Here is a 23,045-nt window from a genome sequence, read left to right as displayed (position 1 = left end):
AGCCCAGGATTTTGACACCAGCCTGGACAACACAGTGAAACCCCATCTCTACAAAAAAATACAAACATTAGCCAGGTGTGATGGCATGCACCTGTAATCCCAGCTACTCAGGAGACTGAGGTGATAGGATCACCTGAGCCTAGGGAGATCAAGGTTGCAGTGAGCCATGATTGTGTCACTGCATTCCAGCCTGGGTGGCAGAGTGAGACCCTGTCTAAAAGAAAACAAAAAAGAAAAAGAAAAACGAATGCATTCCTCACACCTTCATTGAACTAAATCGTATACAGATCAAATATGTAAAGTGAAAACATGAAAAAATATGTGTGAATACTTTTACAGTTTTTTTGTACGCTTGTTTTTTGAGACAGGGTCTCACTCTGTTGCCCGACTGGAGTGCAGTGGCACGATCTTGGCTCACTGCAAGCTCCGCCTCCCAGGTTCCCGCCATTCTCCTGCCTCAGCCTCCCGAGTAGCTGGGACTACAGGCGCCCGCCACCTCGCCTGGCTAATTTTTTTGTCTTTTTTTTTTTTTTTTTAGTAGAGACGGGGTTTCACCGTGTTAGCCAGGATGGTCTCGATCTCCTCCTGACCTCGTGATCCACCCGTCTCGGCCTCCCAAAGTGCTGGGATTACAGGCTTGAGCCACCACACCTGGCCCCAGCTAATTTTTTAACTTTTTGCAGAGACGGGGTATCCCTACATTAACCAGGCTTGTCTCAAACTCCTGGGCTCAAGAGATCTTCCTGCCTTGGTCTCCCAAAGTGCTAGGATTACAGGCATGAGCCACTATGCTCAGCCTACTTTCATAAGCTTGAGAAGATAAATACTATCCTAAACATTACAGATAGAAAACATAACGGGCTGGGTGCTGTGACTCATATCTGTAATCCCAGAACTTTGGAGGCCAAGGTGGGAGGATCACTCAAGGCCAGGACAATATAGCCTGGACAATATAGCCAGACCCTGTCTCTACAAAAAATAAATATATTATCTGGGCATGGTAGTGCATGCCTGTAGTCCTAGCTACTCCACAGAAGGTAAGGAGGGAGGATCCCTTGAGCTCAGAAGTTTGAAACTGCAGTGAACTGTGATTATGTCACTGTGCTCCTGCCTGGGTGATAGAGTAAGACCTTGTCTTAAAAAAGAAAGAAAGAAAGAAAGAAAGAAAGAAAGAAAGAAAGAAAGAAAGAAAGAAAGAAAGACAGAAAGAAAATAAAACATAAAGAAAAAGAATGAGTAGATATCTACATTTCATGTTTTAAAAAATTACAAAAGTGTTATAAGAAGTTTGAAACACTAGGCAAAATACCTGCAAAACTTAATTTCCATAATATATAAAAAGCTCATATAAATCAATGATAAAATAGAAACACTCTAAAAGAAAAATAGGCAAAGGACACAAACAGAAATTCAAAAATAGGAAGAAAATTCATTACGTATATAAAGTGTTCATTTTACAATGAATATAAAATATCATTTTTGAATTTTCAAATTAGCAAAGATTGAAAATATTGACAATACTGAAGGTCGACCAGTATAGTAGTTTCTTACTGCTGCTGAAACAAACCACCCCAAATTTAGTGGCTTAAGATGACACAAATTTATTATCTTATGGTTTTGTAGGTCAGAATTCCAACACCTATTTTACTGGGCTGAAACCAAGGTGTTAGAAAGGTTGCCTTCCTTCTAGAGACAGTAGGGGAGACTTTCTAAGGAAACTCCATTTCCTTGCCTTTCCCAGCTCCCGGCAGCTGCCACATTCATTGGCTCATCGCCCCTTCCTCCATCTTCAAGGCCAGCGAGTTTGCTTCTCCTTCTGACTTTTCTTCAGTAGTCACATCTCCCTCTGACAACAGCCTGAACAGGTTCTCTCCTTTAAGGACCCATGTGATTAGGCTGGGCTCACCCAGATAATCCAGGATAATCTCCCCATCATGCGGTCCTTGACTTAATCACATCTGTAAAGTCCCTTTAGACATAGAAGGTAACATACAGGTTCCATGTGTTAAGACAGGAACACCTTAGGGGGTGGGATGAGGTGGAAGAAGATGTATAATTTGGCTTACCACAGCCAAGGTGAGGGAAAAAAAGGACATTTCATTTAGTTTTCCTGATACATCTTACTTTAAGAATGTACTCTAAGGCAGAATAACCCAAATTGTCTTCTTTAGAACTTTATATAAATTTTCTCTTAGGAAGAGAAAGGAATGTCAGAAGATTCACACTACACATTAGCATCATAAAGTTTATGAGGTCCACAATTTAAAAAACAAAAACAAAAATAGTTTTGAACATTTCCTAAACTTCTTTAGCCATGGAATCTACTTTCTTGCATAACATTGGTTAACATTTAATTACTAAAAGTTATAATATAATTGAACTTTACATTCATACATATACATACCATACATACTATACATATATAATTGTAACAAAGGGTTGTGTTCCTATTTTGTCTCCACAACTAGCTCAGTCCTTAAAAAGAACACACAGAAAGAAATATTGCAAATAATAAACATGTGAGTGGTCGAAAGCAGGAAAAATAACCATACAATAAGTAATAAGAGAAGTAAAATGTTTCAGAAAAAGAAACCATTAGTTTTTTTCAAATTTAGGACAGATTTTTGAAAAGATAAATGCTAGAATTGGCAAGGATATGGAAGAACGTGTCCTTAAGTATATCGTTCTGGTGAGAGAGCGATTGGCATAAGCCTTTTGGAAAGCAGGTGGGTTATATAAATCAAAAGCCTAAAAATACATATACCAGATGCCTGAGATGAAAAGATATGTACCCCTTGGTTTAGCAATTTCACTTCTGAAGTGATCAGTGGTAGAAAAGAATGAACTAATGCCACATGCAACAACAGGAATACATCTTGCCCACATAATGACGAGTGAAAGAAGCCAGACACAAAAGAACACATGTGTTTGTTTATATGAAATTCAAGAATGGGCTAATTTATCTATGGTGGTAGAAGTCAGAATGGTGATTATTCTGGGTCTGGGGGTAAGTATTGGTAGGGAAGGGACATGAAGGAGCCTTCTAGGGTACTGGAAATAGTAAATATCTTGATCTGAGTGTGGTTACATGGCTGTATACATATTTAAAAATTCCTCAAGCTGTAATTAGGTCCTTTATTGTGTGTATGTTATACTTGAATTAAAAAAAACTAACATACATACAGACACAAGGCCCTGTTTAAAGTGATCCTCAATTACCAGAGTCAAGACAATTTTAGCATTAAAATAATGACTATAGTGACTGAGGATAGCTGAGAGTAATACTTTGGACAAATAAAAATCCATGAACCCATAATGGATACTCAAAAAAAAAAAAAAAATGGCAGGGGCTGGGGAGTAATCCTTCTTCTTTACAGAAGAACGCAAGCTAACAAATCAGAAAAGAGTTCTAGAATTAGAAAATCACCACTTTACAACCTCATATTACAAGAATCATCAATGATCACTTAAACCACTAGGTGAAAAATGATTGGGGAGGAGAGTAGTCACAAGATTTCAAAATATCACCTCACAGATTACTTGCTAATTGCAAGCAGAAAATATGCCTTTACAATGGAGTGACTTAGTAGGCACCATTTTAATTTGGTGACCAAATTCAGCATCAGTCACTGGCGTCAACTCAACATTATGTGCCTCTTGATGTGTTGTAAGGTTAAGTACACAAGCATCACTATCAGCTGTTATATGCTGCCAAAGATGCTAAGTTCCCTGATATGGAATAGAACCTGGACACTGACGTTGGAAGTCTTCACGAGCTCCCCAGAAGATCTTAGTATGCAGTTAAATTAGAGACAGAACCATTAATTTAAATATCTGCAAGGTACATATTGAGTACCTCTATAAATTATTTTGTAGTTACATACTAGAGTCCCATTGAAATGAGCTGAGGGAAGAAACACAAGTGCAATGGAAAACTACCTTCCTGATTTTGGTAAACAGCCAAGTAATCTTTTTCAAAGACCCTTTCCCTTCTCTTTGCACTATCATAAATTTTTAAAGAATATGTATCTTTAAAATATGCCATGGTAAGGAATTACAAGTCAATGGGACAAGAGGTTTCTACAGATCAAAGATAGTTAACTGCTACTTAAGAATATTTGGGCTGAGTGCGGTGGCTCACACCTGTAATCCCAGCACTTTGGGAGCCCAAGGTAGGCGGATCACTTGAGGCCAGGAGTTCAAGACCAACCTGGCTAACATGGCAAAACCCTCTCTCTACTAAAAATACAAAAAATTAGCTGGGCGTGGTCGCGGGCCCCTGTAATCCCAGCTACTCAGTAGGCTGAGGCAGGATAATCACTTGAACCCAGGAGGCGGAGGTTGCAGTGAGCAGAGATCATGCCACTGCACTCCAGCCTGGGCAACAGAGTACAATTCTGTCTCAAAAAACAAACAAAAAAGATATTTGATATAATATTTTAATTTCAAAAGTAGAATGGTGTTTGCCAGGGGATGATGGGAGGAGAAAATGGGGAGTTATTGTTTAATGGGTATGGAGTTTCAGTTTTACAAGAGGAAAAGAGTTATGGAGATGGATGGTAGTTATGGTTGCACAACATTATGAATGTATTTGATGCCACTGACCAGTACACTTAAAAATTTGTTAAGATGATAAATTTTATGTTATATGTACTTTACCACAATGTTTAAAATTGGAAAAAAATAGGTATTTTTCTTCTCACTGCCCAAAATGAACACTATCAGAAAAGAAGGTTTTCACTATTTAAATAATATTTGCCCTGACAGATTACTGCTAGTCATGAGGCAATGAATGGGAGGGTGCGATTTTACAATGCAAAAGTCAGGCTGTTACCACATATTGTATAATTTTGTTTATATAAAATGTCCAGAATGGATAAATCTTATAATGATAAAGAGTAGATTAGCAGTTGCTCAAGGCTGGGGTGGTGGTGGTGGTAGTTGGGAAGTGGGGGTTTCTTTCTGGGGTGTTGAAGATGTTCTGAAAATATTTACAGTGATGGTTATGCAGCTCTGTGAATACACTAGAAATCACCGAGTTATATACTTTAAATAGGTGAATTGCATGGTGTATGAATTGTATTTGAATAAGGCTGTTATTTTTTAAAAAATCAGTCTGTCACTCCCTGAATCTAGGGTTCAGTCTTTAACATCACAGATAGTGGAACAACCAGACATATGGGCATCCTGCTATAATGCAATTTAAAGTACCACTAAAATAGTCTTGCCAGAAAAAGTTTACTTGAATCTAATAAATCATTTAGATCTACATTTCAGGGGCTAGAGGAATAAATCCTACCTCCATGAGGAAGCAGTGCGACAACTCCAGAAGGTGGAAAATTCTACCAGACTGTTAGTAGAAGAGACTACTTTTCTAGCCTCCTCAACAAGTCACTGTCATGGGAGGCTACGTGTGGACTGAAACTGTTCCAGATTGCACAAGACTTAAGAGATGTAACAAATTCAACGTGTGGGCTTTGATTGGATGCCATTTTGAACAAACCTCTAGAAAGAATATTTCTGTACAATTGGAAAATTCAGATATAGAATGGGTATTTTTTGATATAAAGGAATTATTGTTAATTTCATTAGGGATTGTTGTTATATGTTCTTAATTTTTAGAGATGCCTACTGAAATCTTTAGAGAGCGAAAAATCATGATGTTTATGCTTTACCTTAAGAAACATAGAAAAAATATAGAGGGAGCAATTACGGCAAAATGTTAATCATTGCCAAGTCTAGGTGAGTATATGGGGGTTAATTTTACTATTTCCTCTCCTTTCCATAGGAAAATTCTCATAAAACAAAACAAAACAAAACAAAACTGTAAGGCCAGGAAATTGTAAAATCTGTAATAATAATCCAAAAGAATTATCCGAAGATTTCTCTAAGAGATGTTTGATTAAATATAGGAGTATAAGTACTTTTTAACAAAAACTTTTACTATATAAAAGTACAGGTTGGCCAGACGCGGTGGCTCATGCCTGTAACCCCAGCATTTGGGGAGGCCGAGGAGGGCAGATCACTTGAGGCAGGAGTCTAAGACCAGCCTGGCCAACATGGGGAAACCCTGTCTCTTCTAAAAATATAAAAATTCGCTGGGTGCGGTGGCACGTGCCTATAATCCCAGCTACTCAGGAGGCTGAGGCACAAGAATCGCTTGAATCTGGGAGGCAAAGGTTGCGGTGAGCAGAGATCGTGCCACTGTACTTCAGCCTGGGTGACAGAGCAAGACTCTGTCTCAAAAAAAAAAAAAGAAAGAAAGAAAGAAAAGACAACTCAAATATTATAGAATTATCGTATTGCATTATTTCATAGAACATTATTCTTTCTAAAATGAAGGGAATTTAATATATATATAACTAAATAATTTTTATACTAATGTATGTAAAGCTTTTCATGCACATAAATTCACAAATCAGGAAAAACCTGTTGTTACGTTGTCATTTCTACATTGAGATTACAAAATAAGGCAATTTTAGCTATATATAAAATTTAGAAGTATTATATTCATGAAATCCCGACAGAGGTCAACAGACAACAGTAGGGAAAAAGGAACTTGTTCTGAATTTTCTGATATACTGATCTAGGGTTCCACAGTTCAGTTGCCTCTCTTGTCTTGTCCACTTAAAGATCTCCGTCTCATTTATAATATTTCTTATCATTAAGACAATCTGGGGAAGCAGAGGTCCATAGTCAGATTCTCTCAACAGGGTCAGCAGTAAATCATAATTGAATGGCTATTCAACCCTACTTCTGCTCAAGCCATTATTAGCTACACTCAAAAAAGGTTTACTGTGAAGCTAGTGAAGGTTACTTAAAGTTGTACAAGCCCCTTCGAAGGCCCAGGGAAAAGCCCTAGCTAGTTCACATAGCCATATACTTTCATAAAATTTTAAAAAGTAAATCTTTAAAACTCAATTAGCTCAGAACTTTGTACTCTAACTTCCCAGCAAATCGCTCCCCATGTTGGATGTTGGGCGAATAGCCATAGGCATTTCTGGAAGTTAGATAAAGGAAAGTTAAGTTGGGATATATTGAGTTTAGTAGGATAATTTAAGTGTCTCATAGTCACTTCCATGTAGATTTAGATTATTGCAGTCTGGCTGATAAAAGAATCGATTCCTGGAACATGCCTACTGCCAACTGTGCCAACTCATCTGCTGTCCAGGCACAGAAGTACATGGCTAGAGGTCCCATCACAAAGTGAATGTGTCGTATAGCTTCTGGCACCAATGTAGTATGTCAACAGTGGAGGAGAAACAACACCCAAAGTGCGATGGAGTAACTGGGATGATGGACATTGCTGCAGAGAACAATATGAAGAGCATGCAAGTGGACTAAGTACTCCAACCTGAAGACAAAGAGTCAGACCAGGTAAAACCATAACCCAACTGTATGGTCTTCACCAGACACATACTTTAAAAATAAGGACATGGAAAGGTTGAAAGTAGAAAGAGAACCATATTGAGCCCAAACTACCGTGTGGAAAATTCTTCTAATCATCAGAACTATAAAAAATTATAAATAGCAGATTTAGTTCCTCGTCAAAATGAAGTTTTTTTTTTTTTCAAGTATATACTTGATAATGCTGGGTAATCAGTTTTAAATACGTGGGTTTTTCTGATAGGCATCTCACATTATAGACTTTATCATAATTCCTGTGTTTGTGGATCATAAATAGTAGCAGTGTTACAAACAGAGAGTATGTTCATGTGTAACAGTGTATGTTTTAAGCATCCCCACAAACAAAAATTTAAAAAAAACAAATTTTGATCAGCATGCTATAGGAAAGATTGAATTTTTTTCTATTCTCTCCATGTAAATTGATACTATAAAATCAATGTCACATGAAAAAATTTGCAGCCAAAAATGGGGAAGATGGGTGGTGTAAAGATGGGTTAGGCAGTTAATGAAAATTTTATGCTTTTTAAGGATTTTGTGATGTTTTGCTGTTTGTCAGCTTTTCAAAATATGTATTTTGTTATCATTTCTTTTCTTATCAAACGAAATACTCAACTTTTCCAAAGAAGACATACATGGCTGGGCACGGTGGCTCACGCTTCTAATCCCAGAACTTTTGGAGGCCAAAACAGGCGGATCACTTGAGGTCAGGAGTTCGAGACCAGCCTGGACAACATGGTGAAAGCCTGTCTCTACTAAAAATACAAAAATTAGCCTGGCGTACTGGCGTGTGCCTGTAATCCCAGCCACCGAGGAGGCTGAGGCAGGAAAATTCTTGAACCCAGGAGGTGGAGGTTGCAGTTAGCTGTGATTGTGCCATTGCACTCTAGCCTGGGTGAAGAAGTGAGACTCCATCACACACATGCACACACACACACACAAAGAAGACATACAAATGGCCAACAGGTATAAGAAAAGGTGCTCAACATCACTAATTATCAGGGAAGCCAAATCAAAACCACAATGAGATATCACCTCATACCTTATAGGATGGCTATTATTAAAAAATCAAAAGATAACAAGTGTTGTTGTGGATATGGAGAAAAGGGAACTCTGATACATTGTTGATAGGGATGTGAATTGGCACAACCACTATGGTAAACTGTATGAAGTTTCCTAAAATAATTAAAAATAGAACTACTGTACAATCCAGGAATCCCATTCTAGGGATATGCCCAAAGAAAATAAAACCACTATATCAGTCTGGGCATTGTGGCTTACACTTGTAATTCCAGCACTTTGGGAGGCCGAGGCAGGCAGATCACCTGAGGTCAGGAGTTTGAGATCAGCCTGGCCAATATGGTGAATCCCTGTCTCTACTAAAAATACAGGGCTGGGTGTGGTGGCTCACAACCTGTAATCTCAGCACTTTGGGAGGCCGAGGTGGGTGAATCATGAGGTCAGGAATTCGAGACCAGGCTGGCCAACATAGTGAAACTCCACCTCTACTAAAAATACAAAAAATTATCTGGGCATGGTGGCGGGTGCCTATAATCCCAGCTACTTGGGAGGCTGAGGCAGGAGAATTGCTTGAACCCAGGAAGTGGAAGTTGCAGTGAGCTGAGATCATGCCACTGCACTCCAGCCCAGGTGACAGTGTGAGATTTTGTCTCAAAAAAATAATAAAAAAAAAAAATTAGCTGGGTGTGGTGGTGCGCACCTGTAATCTCGGCTACTTGGGAGGCTGAGGCAGGGGAATTGCTTGAACTTGGGAGGCTGAGATTACAGGGAGCCGAGATCGTGCCACTGTACTCCAGCCTGGGCGACAGAGCAAGACTCTGTCTCAAACAAACAAACAAACAAATCACGATATCAAAGAGATATCTGCACTCCAACACTCATTGCAATACTATTCATAATTGCCAAGATATGGAAACGAGCTAAGTGTCCATCAATGGATGAATGGATAGCTAAAGGAAATGTGGCATATATGCACAATGGAATACTATTCACCCTTAAAAAAGCAAAAAATTCTGTCATTTATGACAACACAGATGAACCTAGAGGATGTTGTGTTTCCCACCTTCGGAGCCTTTGCACAAGCTCTTCCCTCTGACTGGAAATCTCTTTCACAGGCTCTTTGCCCGACTGGCATCTCTACCTTCAGGTCTCAGCTAAAATGATACCACTAAAAAAGACCTTCCCTATTCCCACCTTAAAGTCATTTTTTTTCTAGTCTCTATCACATCACTCTATTTTCTTTACTTATCATGATCTATAGTTATATTTTATATCTAAGCACTTCAGTAAGCATCTCTAAGGTATAAAGACATTTTCTTATATCCTGTCAAAGAACAAGACCACTATTCAACATCTGAAACACAAAGCACAAAGCTGTATTTATCACTTACTTAAGTAAATGAGGGGGATGCTGGTCAGGGACAATCTATCTGTGTAGAACTGATTGACGACCTTGTATTGGGTTTTTAAAAAGAGTATAATTCCGAGATCGGTGCATTTTTAGAAGTGGCATTAGGTTTTCATCAGCTGTAGAAGCAAGGTTACTCAGATGAGCCTGTTTCTGATGGCTTGGCATTCAGAAACATGTTCATTGGAATCAGTCTCAATGGACTGACTTTCAGAAGCAAGAGATTCACAAATGGATTAAATTGCCAATTGGACCAAGGCAAATTGTCATTGATTGATTAAATAGATTTAAAACCAATTCTGTGTAAATTAGTGCAACCTCTATGGAAAACAGTATGCAGATTTCTCAAAGAACTAAAAACAGAGCCACTATTTGACCCAGCAATCTCACTGTTGGGTATTTATCCAAAGGAAAATATCATTATATCAAAAAGATACCTGTGCTCATATATTTATCACAGCACTATTCACAATAGCAAAGACATGAAATCAACCTAGGTGCTCGTCAATAGAGGATTGGATAAAGAAAATGTGGTATACATACACAATGGAATACTATTCCCTCATAAAAAAAGAATGAAATTCTGTCATTTGCAGTGATGTGGATGGAACTGGAGGCCTTTATCTTAAGTGAAACAACTCAGACACAGAAAGACAAATAGCGCATGTTTTCACCTGTAAGTGGGAGGTAAGTAATGTGTGCATATAAAAGCAGAATGTGAAATGATGGACAATGTGGATTTGGGGGTCTGGGAAGGTGGGAAGATGGGTGGGAGGTTGCTTGGTAGGTACAATGTGTGTTGCTCCAGTGATGGATGCACTGAAGGCCTTGACTTCACCACAATACAATATATTGATGTAGAAAATTGCATGTATACCTTACGAATATATACTATATATATGCACACACATAGACACACAGATACATATATATGCTTATGTATGTGTATATGTATATATAAACATATTTGTAGTTATTTGTTACCATGATTACAGAACTATAATTTGTTGACTAAGCAGATTAAAAAGCAGTTGCAGTGGCCACTGTTACAATAGCTTCAGTACAATCAGTCTTTTCCTAGAAATGTCAGGACTTTTTCTATTCTCTACCATTATCATACAATACAATTAATAATTCCTTCATATCATCTAATACAGTACTATATAAAATGTAATCCATTCAGTGGTTCTGGTCATAAACCATTATCTGTCTGTGAATAAATGTATAAAGAAACTGAAAATAGTCATTTATAAGTAAGTACAACAATTTCGCAGGATAATTTTATGCCTATTGACTCCCACAATAGTAAAAACAATGACTCTTGTTTGTTGTGCATCTTTTATTTACTTCATTTTTCTACTAATTAATTTTTATTTTATTTCACAAATGTAATTTTCTTCAATGGACTGGGGAAAAACTGTTCCTTCACCACAGGTAGAGAAACACTGACCTAATACCCACTGCATATTGAAATTTTCCCAATTATTCCCAATAATGTTATTTTTAGTTGGTTTGCTCACACCATTTGATTATTATCTCTCTTAAATTCTTGTACGCTAGAACAGTCTTCTCACGCCATTGACTTGTAAAGAAACCAGGCAAAGGAGGATATCGAATGTTTCCAACATAAAGAAAGGATAAATATTTGAGATGATAGATATGCTAATTACCATAATCTGATCACTATGAATTATTTTTATCAAAACATCACTATATACCCCATGAATATGTGGAATTATTATTTTCTAATAATTTTTTTTTTTTTAAAAGAAACCAGGTCAATTGTCTTATGAAGTTACCTTCTCCTTAACAACCCCATTCTGGTTCATTTGATGGCTTTCTCAATATTTTTTCCCAGTCTGTGGCTTGCTTTTTCATTTTCTTTTCTCTTGAAAAACAGATTTTAATTTTGACAAAGTCAATTTATTGATTTTTGTCTTTTATAGTTTGTGATTTTTGCATTTTATTTAAGATAGCCATAAGCCAAAAAAAAAAAAAAAATCCTCCAACCTCACACCATATACTAATACTAACTCAAAATGAATAATGGATCTAAATGTAAAAGCTAAAACTATTAAAAAAATCCAGAAGAAAACATAAGAAAAAAACTTGGCCTGGTATTTGGCAAAGATTTCCCCAGGTTATTTGGATGAACTGCCAGGATTGAGAACAACTCATTCATTTCTGATAGCAACCAGGTCAATGTGACTTAAGAGGAAGTTTCTTAAGCTTCAGTGTTTCTTAAATGTTAATGTATATGTTACTGCTGGAGGGTCTTGATGAGTCATTCAGGTTCCTGGTGTTTTGAATAAGGATTGGACAAAACACACAAACAAAGCAAAAAAAAAAAATCAGATGTACGAAAGAAGCAACAAAAGCACAGATGTATTGAAAGAAATGTACACTTCACAGAGTGGGAGTGGCTTGAGCAAGCAGCTCAAGAGCACTTGTTGCAAAATCTTCTGGGGTTTAATTACTCTTTAGAGATTTCTTATTGGTTCCACCCTATGTAAATGAAGACATGGCCCACAACCCATCAGAGGCTGAAGTGGATTTATGCCCTATGAAGATGAAGACTTGGCCTGCGACCAATTAGAGGCTGAAATGAAGGTTCCCTGTCTCCAGACCCTATTCTCTTGCCTCATATATACATATCACCTGTTTTTCTAAAACAAAGCAAAACAAAACAAAACAATTTAGTAAGTCTTGGAATTGCCTTACTGCTGGTCTTTGTTTTTGTTTTTGTTTTTCCCCTCTGTTGTCCAGGCTGGAGTGCAGTGGTGCAAGCTCAGCTCACGGCAACCTCCACCTCCCAGTTCAAGTGATTCTCATGCCTAAGCCTCCCGAGTAGCTGGGACTGTAGATGCGTGCCACCATGCCCAGCTAATTTTTATATGTTTTTGTAGAGACGGGGCTTTTTCCATGTTTCCCAGGCTGGTTCCAAACTCCTGGCCTTAAGTGATCTGCCTGCCTCAGCCTCCCAAAGTGCTGAGAGTAGAGGGGTGAGCCACCCCCGCCAAGACTCCTCTTGTCTTTTTGTTATGTGAAGACATTATTTAAACTTTAAGCCACTTTTAGGTGGGTGTACAACACTCATCTGTAAGCATCTTAACAGTCATGTTTTCATAATCTCATTTTTAATGTCTACGAATAGCTCACTGAGTGGGTGTATCATACTTGTTTCTAAGAAAAGAATCATTTTCCTTCATAGACTTCTAGGAGGGACTTTACTGAATCAAAGAGTATAATACTTTTATGATTTCTTGTTTACATTGCCAAATTCCTTTCCAAAGAGTTTGTATCAAAAACTGCCCACTCTCTTGATATGAAACATAAATTAATTTAGGCTAAAATATCTAATTAAAAAGGAAAATAAAACCATTTATTCATAAATAACATGTGTGGGAGACTAGAATACACCACCACAAATATGCCTCTAGCATAAGGATTGTTGAACTAAAGGTAATTAAGAAACAGTAGGTGCAGGAAAGCTTTCTATCGTCCCTGTATTTCTGTAGAAGCAGAACACACGTTGATAAAGACAAAAGGTATCACCCCATGCTCCACACACATACACTTTCTCCCGGAGAGAACGAAAGTTAACCATTGAAAACAACAGTAGACCTTTATGGGTCTGGAGACAGCATCAGAGAGCTCTTCATTAACAAGCTTTACTAACTGGCCTTTTTATTTGCCTTCCCACAAGTTACCTCCCCTAGAGACTCAAAGTCCTTTCCCTATGTCTTGTCACTTCTCCAAAAATTTGCCATTCTTTGTTGAAAATGGTATATAGGCTGGAATTCAAAGCTAGTTCTTTGAGAACCACTAATTCCTGGGTCTCTCCCAAGTATATATGAAATGTACATGTTAATAAACATCTGTTTGCTTTTCTCTTGTTATTTATTTATTTATTTATTTTGACATGAAGTCTTGCTCTTTTGCCCAGGCAGGCTGGAGTGCTGTGGCGTGATCTGCGTTCACTGCAACCTCCGCCTCCTGGGTTGAAGCGGTTCTCCTGCCTCAGCTTCCCAAGTAGCTGGGATTACAGGCACACGCCACCACGTCTGGCTAATTTTTGTATTTTTAGTAGAGATGGGGTTTCACCATGTTGATCAGGCTGGTCTCGAACTCCTGATCTCAGGTGATCCACCTGCCCCAGCCTCCCAAAGTGCTGGGATTACAGGCGTGATTCACTGCATCCGGCCGTAATCAATCTGTCTTTTGTTACAGGGGTCCATTCCATTTATGAGAGTTGAGTAAAAAATTATTTTTCTTTTCCTACACATGATTGTGTATGTAGAAAAGCCAACAGAGTCTAGTTGTTTTTTGTTTGTTTGTTTGTTTTGTTTTGAGACGGAGTCTCACTCTGTCACCCAGGCTGGAATGCAATGGCGTGATCTCGGCTCACTGCACGCTCTGCCTCCCAGGTTCAAACAATTCTCCTGCCTCAGCCTCCCAAGTAGCTGGGACTACAGGTGCCCACCACCATGCCTGGCTACTTTTTTGTGTTTTTAGTGGAGACGGGGTTTCACCATGTTGGCCAGCATGGTCTTGAGCTCCTGACCTCGTGATCTACCCGCTTCAGTCTCCCAAAGTGCTGGGATTACAGGCGTGAGCCACTGCGCCTGGCCTAGAGTCTAGTTTTTTAATGGAATAAGTGAATTTAGCAAAATTGCAGAATACAAAATAAATACCTAAAACTTTCCTATATTTCTATAGACAGTCAGCCATTTGTATCCATGGGATCTGCACGCACAGATTAAACCACGCATAGATTGAAAATCTTCAGAAACAAAATTCTACAACGTTCCAAAAGCAGAACTGGAATTTGTCATGTGCTGAGTACTATGCTGAATCACGCAAATGAAGTGATTTATAGGCATTGTATTCTGTATTATAAGTAACCTAGAGATGATTTAAAGTATACAGGAGGATGTGAGTTGGTTATATGCAAATACTATGTCATTTTATATAAAGGACTTTAACATCCATGAATTTTGGTATCTGTAGGGGATGGGGGTGGTCTGGAACCAATCTCAAATGGATACTGAAGTATGACTATACTTGTAACAACTAGAAGATAAAGAATTTTAAAAATACAATTTATACGAGCCTTAAAAAACATCAAATGGGCCGGGCACAGTGGTTGGTGCCTGTAATCCCAGCACTTTGGGAGGCTAAAGTGGGTGGATCACTTGAGGTCAGGAGTTTGAGACTAGCCTGGTCAACATGGTGAAAACCCATCTCTACTAAAAATACAAAAATTAGCCAGGTGTGGTGGTGCATGCCTGTAATTCCAGCTACTTGGGAGGCTGAGGCTGGGGAATCACTTGAACCCAGGAGGCTGAGGTTGCAGTGAGCCGAGATGGTGCCAGTGCACTCCAGCCTGGGCGACAGAGTGAGTCTCTGTCTCAAAACAAAACAAAGCAAAAACCCAAAACCAACCAACCAAACAAAAAAAATTCAAATGTCCAGGGATCTATCTAACAAAACGTGCAAGATCCTTATGCTGAAACTGTAATGTATCGTTGAAATTTTAAAAGACTTTAATAAATGGAGAGAAAGGGAATGTTCATATAATGGAAGACTCAACATTGTTAAGATTTCCATTCTCACATTGACCTATGGATTCCACACAACCCTAATCAAAATCCCCGCGAAGTCTTTTGAAGAAATTGACAAGCTGATTCTTAAATTTGCATATGAAAGTGCAAAGGAATTGAAGAGCCAAAACCATTTTGAAAAAGAATAGGGTTGGATTTCTTATACCACTTGAGTCTGAAAGTTACTGTGAAGTTATGTAAAGTATGTAATAAAGATGAATATCAATGGAGCAGAATAAAGAATCCAGCAATAGGCCCAAGGTGCCAAGTCCATTCAATAGAGAAGGAAAGTCATTTTTGTTTGTTTGTTTTGTTTGTTTGTTTGTTTGAGACGGAGTTTCACTCCTCATCCAGGCTGGAGTGCAATGGTGCAGTCTCAGCTCACTGCAGCCTCCACCTCCCAGGTTCAAGTGATTCTCCTGCCTCAGCCTCCCGAGTAGCTGGGACTACAGGCGCATGCCGCTATGCCCGGCTAATTTTTTGTATTTTAGTAGAGACAGGGTTTCACTGTGTTGCCCAGGCTGGTCACAAACTCCTGAGCTCAGGCAATCTACCCCTCTTGGCCTCCCAAAGTGCTGGAATTACAGGTGTGAGCCACCACGCCTGGCCAGGAAAGTCATTTTAACAAATGGTACTGACGATTTAATTTTTCGATACTGAATATAAACAAATTTTGATAGTCACTCGTTCCATATACAAAAAATAATTCAAGATGGATAATAGGCCACACAAAAGCCGAAATCATAAAGCTTTTAGAATTTCACTATTCCTATAGTAGCTGCCATCCACATGTGGGCTGTGGAGCACTTGAAATGTGGTTAATCCAAATTGAGACCGGTTGAATTTCAAAAACTCAGTATGAAAGAAAAATAATGCAAAAATCTGATTAATCTTTTTTTTTTTTTTTTTTTTGAGATGGAGTGCAGTGGTGCGATCTCGGCTCACTGCAAGCTCTGCGTCCCCGGGTTCACACCATTCTCCTGCCTCAGCCTCCCAAGTAGCTGGGACTACAGGTGCCCACCACCACACCCAGCTACTTTTTTTGTATTTTTCGTAGAGACAGGGTTTCACTGTGTTAGCCAGGATGGTCTCAATCTCCTGACCTCGTGATCTACCAGCCTCAGCCTCCCAAAGTGCTGGGATTACAGGCGTGAGCCACTGTGCCTAGCCTGATTAATCATTTTTTGTATTGATTACATATTGAAATGATAATATGTTGGAAACACTTGGTTTAATTAAAGTCAATTTCAGTCTTTTTTGTTTTTTTAAATAATGGGGCTACTAGGACATTTAAAATTATGTATGTTGAATCTATAGGCAATGACACCCCAACAGCAATGAGCATGTCTAAGGCAGAAATCTTGGTTTCTAACACCATCCTTCAATAAAAGGAATCAAGGCTCCTTGGAGAAGCAGGTGATTATAAGACTGGGGCAGAAGATATACAAGACAACCGTGCAACATCTTGTAGTGCCTGAAAGTAAGAAAGTGTTCAAAACAAATCTACATTGATGGAGGCATGAAAGCCAACTGAAAGAGCTCCCAATGGTCAAAATTGGAAAGATTTGAGGGAGAAATGACTGCCATAAGATAACCAGCAGTGTTTGCCACACTGAGTAATAACGTGGATTATGTTTCAGATAGAACTTCTCCTTTCACCTGACCTCCCCTGGCCACTTGCTATCTGAACATTTATTGAGTACCCATTATGTGTTAGTGCTGAGAATATGATGGTGAACAAAATATGGTTCTTGGCCTCAGGAGTCATGGTGCTCTGATTAGAGCTCTTGTGGAGAGAGGGGTTGCTAACATAAGGAGGCAGGAAAGATTCAAGAAGTGAGGGAGTTAGGGGTAAGTATGTCCAAGGCGGTGAAAAAGGGATTATTTGGGTATTAATGAGGCTTTAGGGCCTTTAAAATCAGAAACCAAACCACCTTTCCCCAGCATGCACATATATATATAAAAGATAGTCCTGAGATGGTAATGATACTGATGGGCTGGGGTAGGTCCACAAACACTAGTGGGACCTTGACCTCAACCAGTATCCAGGCTTTTGACACCATCGCAAGAAGAAATTCAGGGATGAATCAGAAAATAGTGAAAGGATGAAGATTTATTGCAAAGAGAAAAGTATACACTCAAGAAAGGGGAGTACAGGTGTACTCAAGAGAGAGTTGCATGCAAGGTTTGCGGGTGCTATTTTTATGGGTTTCTGTAACCAGTGGGTGAAATATTCATGAAGATTCCTGGAGAAAGTTGAAGATTTCTCAAAACTGTGGTGCCACCCACTTTTACACTGAATTATGGGTGTTTGTGAACTGTCATGGTGCTGGTGGGCATGTGATTGAGTGTGTTAGTAAGCATATAATGAGGTTCTAGGAGAAACCTACGTCAAATCCAGTGTCATGTTGGGTTCAGTCAGTCTTAGCCATCTTGGTCCACACCCTGTTTCTCAGGGTCTTAGCCCATGGCCTCTGCAGCTATTTCAACAGTTTCCTTTTGCTAGTCATGTGATTGTTGCCTGGAATTTTCTAATCTCCTACGACCACCTTATATTATTCCTCTCTCAATAGTATAACTCTGACTACAAAATTAAGATCTAATCATCTATGGTATTCATAGACATTATCTTTAAACTAATTCCACAGGCAAAAGGCTAATTGCAGGAGTTTTGTAGCCTTTTGTTGGTATATGGAACTCTATATGCTGTATGTTTTTATGGAGGCTGACTGGAATTTGCCGTATTGTTTCTGAGGCTGTCCTTTACACTTGAAAAATTTGTTATGACCATTTATATCAAGATTAAGGAAGCCAAGGTAATGGAAATAGGCCAACACTTGGTGAATTATTGGAAAGTTTATATAGGCAGCTACATACATAAGATCAGCCATCCTTGGAAATCTCACTGATTGAAGTCATTTCATTTACTCTCTCCCCAATAATAATGAAGATTCTACAATTGAAACAGGAGTAAATATGTAATGTATTGTTTATTGATATTAAAATACATGAGATAATATTATTTGTATTTCCAGACTTTAAGGCCATCCTCTGTATCTCCACCCCTGACCATTCCCTTGACCACATACATATCCAGTTACCTAGTGCACTGGATGACCGGCAAGCATCTCAAGTCTCAAATGCAACTACTGAAGCTCTTCCTTCCCTCGCTTCATGCTGCGTCGCAAGAAGATGTAAGGCAATTATCCATGAGGCAGAGGGTCCTATGTGACTGCACCCTCATATCCCACAACCTATTCACTGATATTCTGCTTGTCCAATCCATCTTCCTCCTCTCAGTCTCCCCTCCGCCCTAGTTCAGGCTGCCATCATTTATTCATTTATTTGTTCAGTAAGTTTTTCTTGAGCACATACCATGTGCCATTCATATTCTATGCTTCAAATAGAATAAACAGTGAACAAAACACTCAGTGAGCATCACTGAACAAAACTGACACAAAACCTTCCTTCACAGAGTTTGCATTCAGGTGGAAAGGGAAATAAAACAGATATAAGCAAAATATATATTACTAGAAAGTTATGGATGTATAGGAGAAAAAATAAAGCAGAGAAGAAGGACATGACATTTAGGGTGGGGTGGAAAGGTCTCAATAAGGAGGTGACTTTTGTGTAAAGACTTGAGAAGGAAATGAGGGGGCTAGCCTTGTGTATCTGGGGGAAGCCCTGGGGTGAGATTGTGCCTGGCCTGTTCTAGGCATGGTAAAGGGGCCAGTGGGAATGGAGTAAAACAAGCAAGAAGGAAAGAAGTAGACAGGGATGGAATGAAGTCAGAGAGCTAATAAAGACAAGACGCCCTACATCATTTTCTCGGTGAATGGGAAGCAAAGCCATCAACTGAGAATTGAAGTAATGTTCCTGTAAACCATTTAGTACCTTTGCCTTTTTTGTTTGTTTTGTTTTTCTTAGTACCTTTGCCTTTTGAGGCACATTTTTATACCTGTTTGTTGGAGATTCACCTAGGGATAGAAATGTTGGATTGTATAGGATGTAAATGGAATCAAATAGATTTTTTAGGATTAAATTTTCTCTGATTGTAGAAGTAGGAAATACAAAAATGTTTAAAGAAGTAAATATCACCTGTAACCCCCCTCCCAAAAATAAGTACGTTTTATAAGTATACTTTAATATATTTTATTTAAATATATTAATTTTTCAATGTGATTAATGCCAAGAGGAGGGTATAAGCCAATTTTATGTATAGCTTGATTACAATTATAAAAATGTGCTTAGAGAAAAAAGGATCAGAAAGGAGCCTAACAATAAGCTAACAGGCTATGTTAGTAAAAACATATGTGACTTCTTTTCTCTATTTCTAAAAATGTCTGCAATCTTATAATATTCTTAATGAGAAAAATTAATTTTACAAGCTTTTTAAAAATAGTTTTTTTGTTTTTAAACAAAGATATTTATTTTGGAAATCCTCGAAGGAGACTTCTAGAATTACCATACAGCTGCATTGACCTAGCTTTTGCCAGAATAATAATTCTTTTTGTCATTCACTGTGACATTGTACACCACTTTATAGGATTGGATTTACATAGAAAATACTATTGAAATAACAGAAGGTACCTATTACTGCCTGGATATTCTGCCAACATTTAGGAAATACTGCCACCAGGTGGATGGTAGGAATATAGCTTTTGTCCCTTGATTTCATGTATCCTTCCTGTTGCCTTAATTCTGTACAGAAAGTCAGAACAGACAAAATTGACTGTGTGTGTGTGTGTGTGTGTGTGTGTGTGTGTGTGTGTGTGTGTGTGTGTGTAAACACTGCTTCAGTTGAACCAGGAGGGTAAGCTCAGACAGTTGCTTATGTATGTGTGAACCAAGGAGGAAAGATGAAATCCCAACTGAAGGGGAAATCTTGGACAGACTGGATTTCACATCCAGCAGACTGAGTAATGCATCCTGATTCTAATTTTAGGGTCTATACTAAAGAAATAATTATGGATACTCTAAGATTTAACACTGATGCTGCAAAGACTTAACACTGGTGTTTACTGCAGTGTTTTTTTTTTTTTAACAAGTGAAACGAGAATCTAAATATCTTGTGATTGAGGATTAATTGAATAAATAATGATACATCTCTGCAATTAACTACTCTTTGACCATTAAAATGAGGTTTAAAAATATGTAATGACAATGAATGATGTTTATGATATAATTTTGAGTGAAAAATGGAGATAACAAAGCAGTATATGCCAGACACAGCTAAACAACTACAAAGGTATACATAAAAATATTAGCAATGACATTAGTAATTAACATATATTCAGTGTTTACTATGTGTCGGAGAAATTAAAATACATAACTTGGACCAGCCTTGTCCTCCCTTCTCTAATTTAGTCCTTCTAGTGCTTCCCACTGCTTTTATATCTAGTTTCTCTTGGGCTCTAGACCCTTTGGAAAATCTTGTTGAGCATATGGGCCCCAAAGGGACATTTAAAAATACATAATATGAAATACAAAGCATTAAACAGGAAACCAATTACATTGAAACATAGTTATTAAAATATCAAAAAATCAAATTTGTGATATCATTTTATACACATACATACTTTTTAAATTATTATTATACTTTAAGTTCTAGGGTGGATGTGCACAATGTGCAGATTTATTTACATGTGCCAGGTTGGTTTGCTGCACCCATCAACTCATCATTTACATTAGGTATTTCTAATGCTGTCCCTGCCCCAAACCCCCACCCCGCAACAGGCCCCGGTGTGTGATGTTCCCCGCCCTGTGTCCAAGTGTTCTTATTGTTCAATTCCCACCTATGAGTGAGAATATGCAGTCTTTGGTTTTCTGTCCTTGTGATATTTTGCTAAGAATGATGGTTTCTAGCTTCATCCATGTCCCTGCAAAGGACATGAACTCGTCCTTTTTTTATGGCCGCATAGTATTCTGTGGTGTATATGTGCCACATTTTCTTAATCCAGTCTATCATTGATGGACATCTGGGTTAGTTCCAAGTCTTTGCTATTGTGAATAGTGCCACAATAAACATACGTGTGCATGTGTCTTTATAGTAGCATGACATAATCCTTTGGGTATATACCCCGTAATGGGATTGCTGGGTCAAATGGTATTTCTGGTTCTAGATCCTTCAGGAATTGCCACACTCTTCCACAATGATTGAACTAATTTACACTCCCACCAGCAGTGTAAAAGCGTTCCTGTTTCTCCACATCCTCTCCAGTATCTGTTGTTTCCTGACTTTTTAATGATCGCCATTCTAACAGGCGTGAGATGGTATCTCATTGTGGTTTTGATTTGCATTTCTCTGATGACCAGTGATGATGAGCATTTTTCCATGTGTCTGTTGGCTGCATAAATGTCTTCTTTTGAGACGTGTCTGTTCATATCCTTTGCCCACTTTTTGATGGGGTTGTTTTTTTTTCTTGTAAATTTGTTTAAGTTCTTTGTAGATTCTGGATATTAGCCCTTTGCCAGATGAGTAGATTGCAAAAATTTTCTCCCATTCTGTAGGTTACCTGTTCAACTCTGAATACACATACGTACTTCTTCATTAATTCATTAAATAACAAGCTATAGTACAAGGTCTAATAATTTCTGAATATATTCATAAATGATATTTGTAGATAATTGCAATAATCATTATATATAAAAACGTGTGCAGAGCCTCACGTCTATAATCCCAACACTTTGGGAGGCCGAAGCAGGAGGTTCACTTAAGGTCAGGAGTTTGAGACCAGTCTGTCCAACATGGGAAAACCCCATCTCTACTAAAAATACAAAAAAATTAGGTGGGCGCCTGTAATCCCAGCTACTCTGGAGGCTGAGGCATGATAATCGCTTGAATCCAGGAGGTAGAGGTTGCAGTGAGCCGAGATAGCGCCACTGCACTCTAGCCTGGGCGACAGAGCAAGACTCCATCTCAAAAAAAAAAAAAAAAAAAAGTGATATTCATTGGTGACAAAGTCACAGGTACTGCTAAATACAACAGTGTTTTGTTATCTATATTCATGACTGAAATGTTAAGTTGCAGCTAATGCTTAGAGAAAATAAAGATGTATTTTCTTCCCCATCCACTGGATGGAGTTTAAGAACCTATGCTTTCCAGAGTGTGCTCCAGCCAGCTGTCATGCTATGTCATTCCTTTTTCAAACCCCTTAAATGGCTTTCTGTGTCACTTAAGTCAAAATCCTTACCCCAAGCAGATTTGGTCTGAAGTTCCCTTTCTGATTTCACTTCCTGCCATTTCCCACTAGTCTCACCCTTTCTCCCTGCCATCCAGTCACACTGGCTTCCTTCCAGTGTTCCAGCTTGAACACAAGCCAACCACAGGCCTGACTCAGGGCCTTTACTCTTGCCATTATCTATGCCAGGACATTTTCCCCTTAGATATTGGTAGGGCTTGCTCTCTTATATCAGGGGTCAACAATCATTTTGCATAAAGAGCCAGATGGTAAATATTTTAGGCTTTGTGGGCCATATGGTCTCAAATCTACTGTGATAATGCAAGAGCAGCCATGGAGAATAAATAAATAAGTGCGGATGTGTCCCAATAAAACTTTATTTTTGGATGCTGAAATTTGAATTGCACATAATTTTCACATGTCAAAAAG

At 38.5% G+C, this 23,045-nt stretch overlaps 1 long non-coding RNA gene across 1 annotated transcript in view; it reads right to left on the bottom strand.

Annotated features, from left to right (window-relative positions):
- The window catches only part of LOC135971799 (uncharacterized), a 58,305-nt gene that overhangs the window by 10,913 nt on the left and 24,347 nt on the right, over nucleotides 1–23,045 (bottom strand). The gene's annotated exons all lie outside the window — the stretch shown is intronic.

The sequence above is a fragment of the Macaca fascicularis genome, chromosome 7 (assembly GCF_037993035.2).
Source record: "Macaca fascicularis isolate 582-1 chromosome 7, T2T-MFA8v1.1".
Lineage (NCBI taxonomy): Eukaryota > Metazoa > Chordata > Mammalia > Primates > Cercopithecidae > Macaca > Macaca fascicularis.
This window is presented reverse-complemented; position numbering and strand designations above follow the sequence as displayed.